The sequence below is a fragment of the Mustela nigripes genome, chromosome X (assembly GCF_022355385.1).
Source record: "Mustela nigripes isolate SB6536 chromosome X, MUSNIG.SB6536, whole genome shotgun sequence".
NCBI classification, from domain to species: domain Eukaryota; kingdom Metazoa; phylum Chordata; class Mammalia; order Carnivora; family Mustelidae; genus Mustela; species Mustela nigripes.
The window spans coordinates 30,904,804-30,914,479 of NC_081575.1; the positions used below are offsets into that span (position 1 = coordinate 30,904,804).

The 9,676-nt window shown below is 41.0% G+C and overlaps 1 non-coding gene across 1 annotated transcript; it reads right to left on the bottom strand.

The window, feature by feature from the left end:
- Positions 1–5,645: 5,645 nt before the first annotated feature.
- Positions 5,646–5,747, bottom strand: LOC132007946 (U6 spliceosomal RNA). The gene has a single exon (XR_009401493.1). It is a non-coding gene; the product is annotated as a U6 spliceosomal RNA (small nuclear RNA).
- Positions 5,748–9,676: the final 3,929 nt, after the last annotated feature.

The following is a 9,676-nucleotide window of genomic DNA, read 5'->3' on the forward strand; positions in this document are numbered from 1 at the left end:
ACCCTGAGATCAGGACCTTAGTTAAAACCAACAGTCAGGCGCTCCACCAACGGTGGCCCTTAAGATTTTATTTTTAAGTAATCTCTACACCCAACATGTGGCTCAAACTTACAACCCCAAGACCAAGAGTTATACCCTCCACCGACTGAGCCAGCCAGGCACCCCGTACTATTCTTGTGTTTAAACAAAACTTACAATTTCATTTTTAATTTAAACAATGTTTTTAACATTGGTTCTTGAATGTCATATTTCATTTTAAAAATCTTAAAAATAAAAATGTCTGAGCTTAGGGGCACCTGGGTGACTCAGTTGGTTTAAGCGACTGCCTTTGGCTTAGGTCATGATCCCAGGGTCCCGGGATCAAGTCCTGCATCAGCAGGGAGCCTGCTTCTCCCTCTGACCCTCCCCTTCTCGTGCTTGCTCTCTCTCTCTCTCTCTCATTCTCTGTCAAATAAATCAATAAAATCTTTTTTTCCAATAAAATCTTAAAAAAAAAAGAAATATCTGAGCTTAATATATTTTGTTCTTAATAAAATAGGGTCACCTGACTGGCTCAGTTTGTAGAGCATATGACTTTTGATCTGGAGTTGTGAGTTTGAGCCCCATGTTTTAAATTACTTTAAAAAAATAATAAAATCTTTAAAAGTGTACTTATTTGTTTACTTTGGAGAGAGAGAGAGAGAGTGACAAAGAGGGAGAGGGGCAGGGGGAGAGAGAGAATCTCAAAGTGGACTCCCCACTGAGTGTGGAGCCCGATGTGGGGCTTGATCCCAGGACCTTGAGATAATGACCTGAGCTGAAATCAACTGACTGAGCCACCCACCCAGGTCCCCTGGGTTTTTTAAAAACAAAGAAATAAAATAATAATAATTTAATCTTCTAAATGTGTTAGCATTGGCATTTTGGCATCTTATAAAATTTCTAAAGCATGCGAATCAAATCGTAATCCTTTCTTACAGCAAATAATTTGCCAGAAAATGTTTCTGTTGTTTGGTTGTCTGCTTGAATTCAAGTGGGTATTATATCTTGAGCTCCTGGTGGAGTTCCAGCCACACAAGATAATTTTTTTTTTTTTAAGATTTATTTATTTATTTATTTGACAGACAGAGATCACAAGTAGGCAGAGAAGCAGGCAGAGAGAGAGGAGGAAGCAGGCTCCCTGCCGAGCAGAGAGCCCGATGTGGGGCTCCATCCCAGGACCCTGAGATCATGACCTGAGCTGAAGGCAGGGGCTTTAACCCACTGAGCCGCCCAGGCACCCCAACATACATGATAATTTTAAGAGTGTCCCTTGTTCACATACGTGTGGGAAGTGCTGTTTGGTCTACTGTAGAAACTACTCCAGGAGCACCTTGATGGCTCAGTCAGTTAAGAGTCTGCCTTCAGCTCAGGTCATGATCCCGGGGTCCTGAGATTGAGACCCAAGTCCAGCCCCCTGCTCAGCGGGGGATCTACTTCTCCGTCTCCCTCTGCTCATCCCCCTGCTTGTGCTCTCTCTCGTTCACTGACTCTCTCAAATAAAATCTTTACAAATAAATAAATAAATAAAGTTTTAAAAAAGAAAAGGTAGAAACTATTCCATCTCCTTGGTCCTTTACCTAATTTTCTGGATGTCCTCCAGGTTGGTGACTTTACATAGTCGTGTGCTCTTCTCCAGATTTTTTTTTTAAGATTTTATTTATTTATTTATTTATTGGACAGAGAGAGAGAGATCACAACCAGTCAGAGAGGCAGGCAGAGAGAGAGGGGGGAAGCAGGCTCCCTGCCGAGCAGAGAGCCGGATCCGGAGCTCGATCCCAAGACCCTGGGATCATGACCTGAGCCGAAGGCAGAGGCTTTTTAACCCACTGAGCCACCCAGGCGCCCCTTCTGCAGATTTTTTAAAAAAGTATTTTTTAAAAAATTTAAGTAGTCTCCATACCCAAGATGGGGCTCCAACTCACGACCCTGAGAGCAAGAGTTGCAGGCTTCATAGACTGAGTCAGAGTGATGCCCCTGTTCTGATTTGCTCATGTAAGAAAGCCCGAATCTCTCCACACCAAGTGTTCTGCCATTATATTGTTTTTCCACGAGTAGTTAGGGAGAAATTTTCAATTTTCCCCTGTGAGAGGATTTATTTTTGTATCTAATCCTTAATGGTTATTGACTTTGGCTTCATATTTCTCTTGAAATGGCTAAAAATGTCAACAGAGTCAGTGTATTTTTGACTCCTTGTCCTCCTCAGAGTAGTACGTGTGAAAAGCTTTCTGCAATTTTCTTTTTTTAAACACTTTTCTAAGAAGTCTGTTTGTTTGTTTAAGTAATCTCTACACCCAATATGGGGCTCAAACTCACAACCTCGAGATCAAGAGTCATATGCTTCACCGACTGAGGCAGCCAGGTGTCCCCGGAAATTTTCTTTTTCTGCAACTTAAAATGGTAGTTCATTTGAAATTTCGAGGTTGGGATCATTCTAAATGTTAAATTCTTTCCTCATACCCTCCTTGCACAAGCTTAAAAATCACACAGATGTATAATATACATACCTATCATTATGTATGTGTATGTATATTTGTATATATTTGTTCTCTGTGGCAGAATTTGAACACTCCTAATTAGCATTGTCAGTGATCAAGATATAGTCCGTTATGTATATTTATTGCTGTGGTCTGAATGTCTGTGTCCCCCAAAATTTATGTTGAAATCCTAATGTTCAATGTGATGGTATTAGAATGTGGGGATTTTGGGGGGTGATTAGGTCATGAGAGTGGAGCCCTCACAGATGAGATTAGTGCTCTTATTTCCTTTTTTTTTTTTTTCTTTTTAGGATTGTATGTATTTATTTGAGAGAGACAGGCGGAGATAGTGAGCAGAGAGCCCGATGCGGGCTCGATCCCAGGACCCTCAGATCATGACCTGAGCCAAAGGCAGAGACTTAACCCACTGAGCCACCCAGGTGCCCCCTGTTCTCTCCCTCTTGACTCTCTTCTCCATTAAAGGCTCCTAAGAAAAAAGGAAAAAAAAAAAAAAAAAAAAAAAGACTGGTATGGCCCGCTCCCTGCGACACGAGAGGGTGAGGCCCGGGGCCCAAGTCCTGCTTTGCCACTCCCTGTTCGCAGGCCCTCTGGCTGCTCACATCCCAATGCGTGTTTCTTAGCTGGTTGTCCCACTGTGTCTTTAAGTCGAACATGCCAGAAATACAGCTCCTTATCTTCGACAAAGCCAGCTTCCCTAGCTTCTCATCTTCTGTCAATGACATCATCACCAGCCATGAAACCTGAGTCATCTTTGACTCCTTTTTTGACTTCACACCCACACTCACCTAGTCTTGTTGATTCTTTTAAAAAAAAAATGGTTTGAACTTATGAAATATTTCAAACACATAGAAAGGAGCAGAAAATAAACACCTGTTTAACCAAAGCTCAGACGTGACAAATCCTAATGTTTTGCCACACAGGTTTCAGAGTTTTTCTTTTTTCCTTAAAGCTCTTGTTCCGCGGGACACCTGGTTGACTCCTTCAGAAGAGCGTGTGACTCTTGATCTCAGGGTTGTGAGTTCGAGCACCGCTTGGGTGTAGAGAGGACTTAAATAAATAAAGTTAAAATAAATAAATAGAATTTTTGTTCCAGGTTTTTTTTAAATATATATAACGGTTTTGTTTCTTTAAGTCATCTCTATACCCAAGGCAGGGCTTGAACCCGTAGCCCCGAGATCAAGAGTCACATGCTCCTCCAACTGAGTCAGGCAGGAGCCCCTGTTTCAGTTTTACTGAGCTGTAATTGACGTACATCTCTGGATAAATTGAGGGTATAGGGCACAATGACTGGAAGTACGTATTTTGCAAAATGATTACCACAATAAGTTTAATTAATAGCCATCTCACCATATAGTTATGAAAAAAAATTTCAGAGTTTCTCAAGAAATAAAACATTGTTAATACAAAATGTCCTCTGTCCCTTTCCTCAATCCTATTCTCTGCTCCCTTAGAAGTAACCACTATCTAAATTCTGTGTACAACTTCCACACAAGGTTTGCTACTCTTGCTACATATGCATTTATCTAGTAACAATCTAGAGTATTGTATTGTGTATTTAAAAATTTTACAGAAATGGCATATTGTACCCAATGTCCTACAGATTGCTGTTCTAATTCAACATAATTATTTTTGAAAATTTTTAGATTTAAATTCAATTTCATTAACATATAGTGTATTATTAGTTTCAAAGGTAGAATTTAATGATTCATCATTTGCACGTAACATCAAGTGCTCTCCTTAATGCCCATCCCCCAGTAACCCCCATCCCCACCCAGCTCCCCTCCAGCAACCCTCAGTTTGTTTCCTAGAGTTAAGAATCTCTTGGGGCGCCTGGGTGGCTCGGTGGGTTTAGCGACCGCCTTTAGTTCAAGTCATGATCTCAGGGTCTTGGGATCAGGGTCTCACATTGGGCTCTCTGCTGAGCAGGGAGCCTGCTTCTCCCTCTCCTTCTGTTGCTTCCCCTGCTTGGGCTCTCACTCTTTCTGTCAAATAAATATCTTAAAAAAAAAAACTCTAATGGTTTGTCTCCCGCTCTGTTTTTATTTTTCCTTCCCTTCCCCTATGTTCATCTGTTTTTTCATCTATTTTTTATTTTTAGAGATTTTATTTATTTACTTGAGAGAGAGAGAGAGTGCATGCACAAGCAGGGGGAGCAGCCAAGGGAGAGGGAGAAGCAGGCTTCCCGCTGAGCAGGGACCCCCCCCACACACACACCCCCCGCCCCGCCAATGCAGGGCTCGATCCCAAGACCTTGAGATCATGACCTGAGCTGCAGGCAGACACTTAACTGACTGAGCCACCCAGGCATCCCTCATCTGTTTTGTTTTTTAAAATTGCACTTTTGACTGAAATCGTATGGTATTTGTCTTTCTCTGACTGAATTATTTCACTTAGCATAATACTTTCTAGTTTCTTCCACATCATTGCAAATGACAAGATTTCATTTTTTTCAATGGCTGAGTAATATTCCCTGGCATACATATACCACATCTTCTTTACCCATTCATCTATTGATGGACGTCTGGGACCCCAATGTTTATAGCAGCAATGCCCACAATACCCAAAATATGGAAAGAGCCCAAGTGTCGATCAACAGTAATTTTTGAGTGTTGTTCATATTAATACATGCATATATAGCTCATTCCTTTGAACTGTTGAAAGTGATTCCATTGTATGAATACGCTACAATTTGTTTACCTATTCTACTACTGACTCACAGATTTGCTTCAGTTTTTCACCATCGCCAATTATACTGGGGTGACTTTTTTTTGAAAATAGGGAATGCGGTGCACTTGGCTGGCTCAGTCAATGAAGCCCGCAACTCTTGGTCTGGGGGATGTGAGTTTGAGCTCCACACTGGATACAGAGATTACTTAAAAGTGAAATCTTTAGGAGCTCCTGATGAGTGGCTTAGTCGATTAAGCATTTGCCTTCTACTCAGGTCATTGTGTCGGGGTCCTCGGATTGAGCCCGATGTCAGGCTCCCCATTCAGCGAGGAGTCTGCTTCTCCCTCTCCTTCTGTCCCCCCCCCCTGTTTGTGTGCTCTTTCTCTCTCTCAGAGAAATAAAAAATCCTTAAACAGCAACAAAAATAAAAATTAAAAAATAAATAAATAAAATTGTTAAAAATAAAATATGGAACATTTCGTGAATTTCTGTGTCCTGCATGGGGCCATGCTAATCTTCTCTGTGTCAATACAGTTTCAGTGTATGTGTTGGCCAAGTGAGCAGTGGAACAACCCTTCTAGACGTGTTTTCTTGTGCGCCCAGGTAAGAGTTTCTCTGGAGTTGGAATAGCCGGGACCAGCCTCACCTTTCCCATGAACTAGCAATTTATGAAAATTCCTAATCATTGTTATGATTAGACATCCTTCGAAAAGCATTCACATTCTGTTCTCATGATGAAGTATTTCATTATTCTGGGATTTATTTTTGTCCATGGCCTGTGGTAGTGATCTAACATTATCAATGTCTTCCATTTGGACAACCAGTTTTTCCAGAACCATTTAATAAGCAGACCATCCTCTCTCCTCTTATTTATAAAGTCACCTTAGTCATGTAGCAAGTCTCCATATATGAGTGTGTCTGTCCTGGTTTCTCTGTTCCATTCCACTGAGACTCTTATCTGTCCCTGGGCCAATACCATAATGTCTTCATTGATGTATTTTTTAAAAATTTTTAAAAATATTTTATTTATTTATCTGACAGACAGAGATCACAAGTAGGCAGAGAGGCAGGCAGGGGTGGGGGGAAGTAGGCTCCGTGCTGAGCAGAGAGCTCGACGCGGGACTCCATCCCAGGACCCCGAGATCATGACCTGAGCCGAAGGCAGAGGCCTAACCCACTGAGCCACCCAGGTGCTCCCATTCCTGTATCTTTATAACAAGTCATCCTATCTGGTAAGGAAAAGTCACTCTTATTGTCCTTAAGAATGTGGGAGTCACTGACTCTTTTCTCTTCCATACAATTTGGCGGACCAGCTTATCAGATTTCACACACACACACACCCCTGCAGCGAATTTTACTGCAATTATATTAAATATATAGATCATTTGCGAAAGAATGGATCTCTTTATGATACTGTGTCTTCCCATCTTTGAATATAGTGTACCTCTCTCTTTAGTATTGTCATCTTCTAATTGTCATTAGAAAGGTTTTACATATCTTTTGTTAAATTTGCTGAAAATCTAGTTGTTTAATAGCTTTTGTCCTATTATGAGTACGTTTTTTTCTATTTTATTTTTTGATTAGTCCTACTTAGTATATAGAATCCTCTTGAATTTATATATATGTACACATGTGTATATATATATTTTTTTCTTTTTTCTTTTATTTATTTATTTATTTATTTATTTGACAGACAGAGATCACAAGCAGGCAAAGAGGCAGGCAGAGAGAGAGGAGGAACCAGGCTCCCTGCTGAGCAGAGAGCCCGATATGGGGCTCGATCCCAGGATCCTGAGATCATGACCCGAGCCGAAGGCAGCGGCCTAACCCACTGAGCCACCCAGGCACCCCTTTTTTTTTTTTTTTTCTTAAGTAAACTCTAAGCCCAACATGGGGCTTGAACTCAGAACCCTGAGTCACACATTCCACTGACTGAGCCAGCCAGGCACCTCCGCTATTTAACTGTTTAAAAGAAAGTCTATTTATCATTGTCTCACTCCATGCACATTAAAGAGTAAAAATAAATTAGCAAAAACCATTAAAATCCAGAAGATGGTCTAAGTGAATATTTATCTGATCTCTAGAAGGGGAAAATTGTTCTATGTATGGGGGCAGGGAAGCAAGAGACTGATTGTGTAAACCTCTGCAAATAAAAGGATTATGAATTAAAAGATTAACAATAAGCCAGGCCCAAGAATAATGTCCTCATTGCACGGAGATCTGACACTGTCTCTGCTAACCAACACAGAAAGACCCCAACAGAGAAATGACGTGCGCAAGACGGATCTGTTCGCTAAGGGGGAGATAAACATAATGAAGGACTGAAAAGTTGTTCAGCCCCACTAAAAATCCCAGGAAGGTAAATTAAAACAATAATTAAATGTCATTTCTTGCCTATCGAACTAGCAAACATTTTTTTGAAGTGAGACTGTCAGAAACTTCTATTCGTTGCCCGTGCTGCTTTTCAGTAAAGCGATGTGGGTGTTTGAAATACTCGTTCATGAATGCCCGTCACGTTTTCAACAGTTTCAACCTTTCTGTTAGGGTCGCCAGATTTAGCAAATACAAATCTAGGACACCTGGTTAACTTTGCACTTCAGATAAACAACAAATAATTCATTTTTTATTAACATATAACGTGTTATTTGTTTCAGGGGTACAGGTCTGTGAATCGTCAGGCTTACACATTTCACAGCACTCACCATTGCACATACCGTCCCCAGTGTCCATCACCCAGTCACCCCAACAGTTCCTCCCCGCTCAGCAGCCCTCAGTTTGTTTCCTGAGATTAAGAGTCTCCTACGGTTTGTCTCCCGCTCCAGTTTCCTCTTGTTTCATTTCTCCTTCCCTTCCCCCATGACCCGCTGTCTTGTTTCTCAAATTCCTCATACTAGTGAGATCATAGGATAATTGTCTTTCTCTGATTGACTTATTTCGCTCAGCATGACACCCTCTAGTTCCATCCACGTCGAACAACAAATCATTTTGAAGTGTAATGACGTCCCATCCATCCATTCAAATTTCTCTGAAATTTGAACTTAACCCGCATTTCATCTGGCAACCTCCTTTTTTTATATTTGTGGAAATTCCAAGTCTAGATAAGCCCTTTCTCAGATTCTCAGTGTGTCTTGCCGCTAGCCTGTAAGCCGGTGACCTCAGCTTCGCTTTCAGGAGACTGAGATTTGACGGTGAGGGTGGTAATTAAACCAGACTCTGCATGGAGCTTCTCTTTTTGCTGACATGGATGATGAAAGGAGAGATTCTGCTTTTTTCTGGGGCTGGCGACAGTGTAGGGCAGTGGGGTTTTTTATAGTGAGGTTCAAAGCCGCCGTATATGTACAACTCTGGGATGTGCCATTTACTTAGGTTATGCTCTGTTGCGTCATGCTTGTTCGCTGACCTGGTTTGGGGCATCTTTTCTGGCAGTTTAGATCTGATTTTCCAGTCCTGCCAACAATGCTGCGAAAAACTCAATATCCTTCGGTAAACTCCTTTTCGGCTTGACCTTCCAGAGTCAGCATCTATTGCTCCTGATTTCAAGAATCCTGACTGATCGGGGCCACCTGGCTGGCTCAGTCGGTGGAGCTTGTGATGCTTGATTTCCGGGCTGTGGGTTCGAGCCCCACATTGGATGTAGAGATTGATTACAAATAAAATCTTAAAGGGGCACCTGGGTAGCCGAGTTGTTAAGCGTCTGCCCTGGGCTCAGGTCATGATTCCAGGGTCCTGGGATTGAGCCCCAAATCGGGCTCCCTGCTCAGCGGGGAGTCTGCTTCTCCCTCTCCCACTCCCCCTGCTTGTGTTCCTTTCCTTACTGTGTCTCTGTCAATTAAATAAATGAAAATCTTTAAATCTTTAAATGAAAATCTTTAAATGTCCCCTTAAATGGGGACGTTGAGTCCCCATTCTAGGACATTTACTTACATTTACTCTGTACTGTGGATGAAAATTTGTGCACAAAGGTGTTCATCTAAGGGTTATTTAGAAAACGGAACAATTGGAAACAATCTAACTCAAACATCTAGTTCTAGAAACAGGTGCAATCATTAAATGGAATAGTTAGAGGAATATTTAAGGACATGGAAAATGCTATACTATTAACTGACAAAATCAAGATAAAAATGTACATATGTCTTATGATCTCTAGTGTGTAAAAACCAACCAAAAAAGGAAGGAAAAGAAGCTGGAAGAAAATACGCCCAAATGGGGTTGCTCTGGGTTATCAGCTTACTTTTATCCTGCTTTTTTATACTTTTCGATTTGTTACAGCGTGAGTAAGAATTATTCTTGTAGGAGCGCCTGTCGGGGTCAGTGGGGGGAGTGGGGAACTCTTGATTTCAAGATTTAGAGCTGGAGCCCCATGTTGGGTGTAGTGATTACTTAAAAATAAAATCTTTTTATTTATTTATTTTATATATTTTATATATTTTATATTTTTTATTTTATTTTATTTATTTATTTTATTAAGATTTTATTTATTTATTTGACAGAGA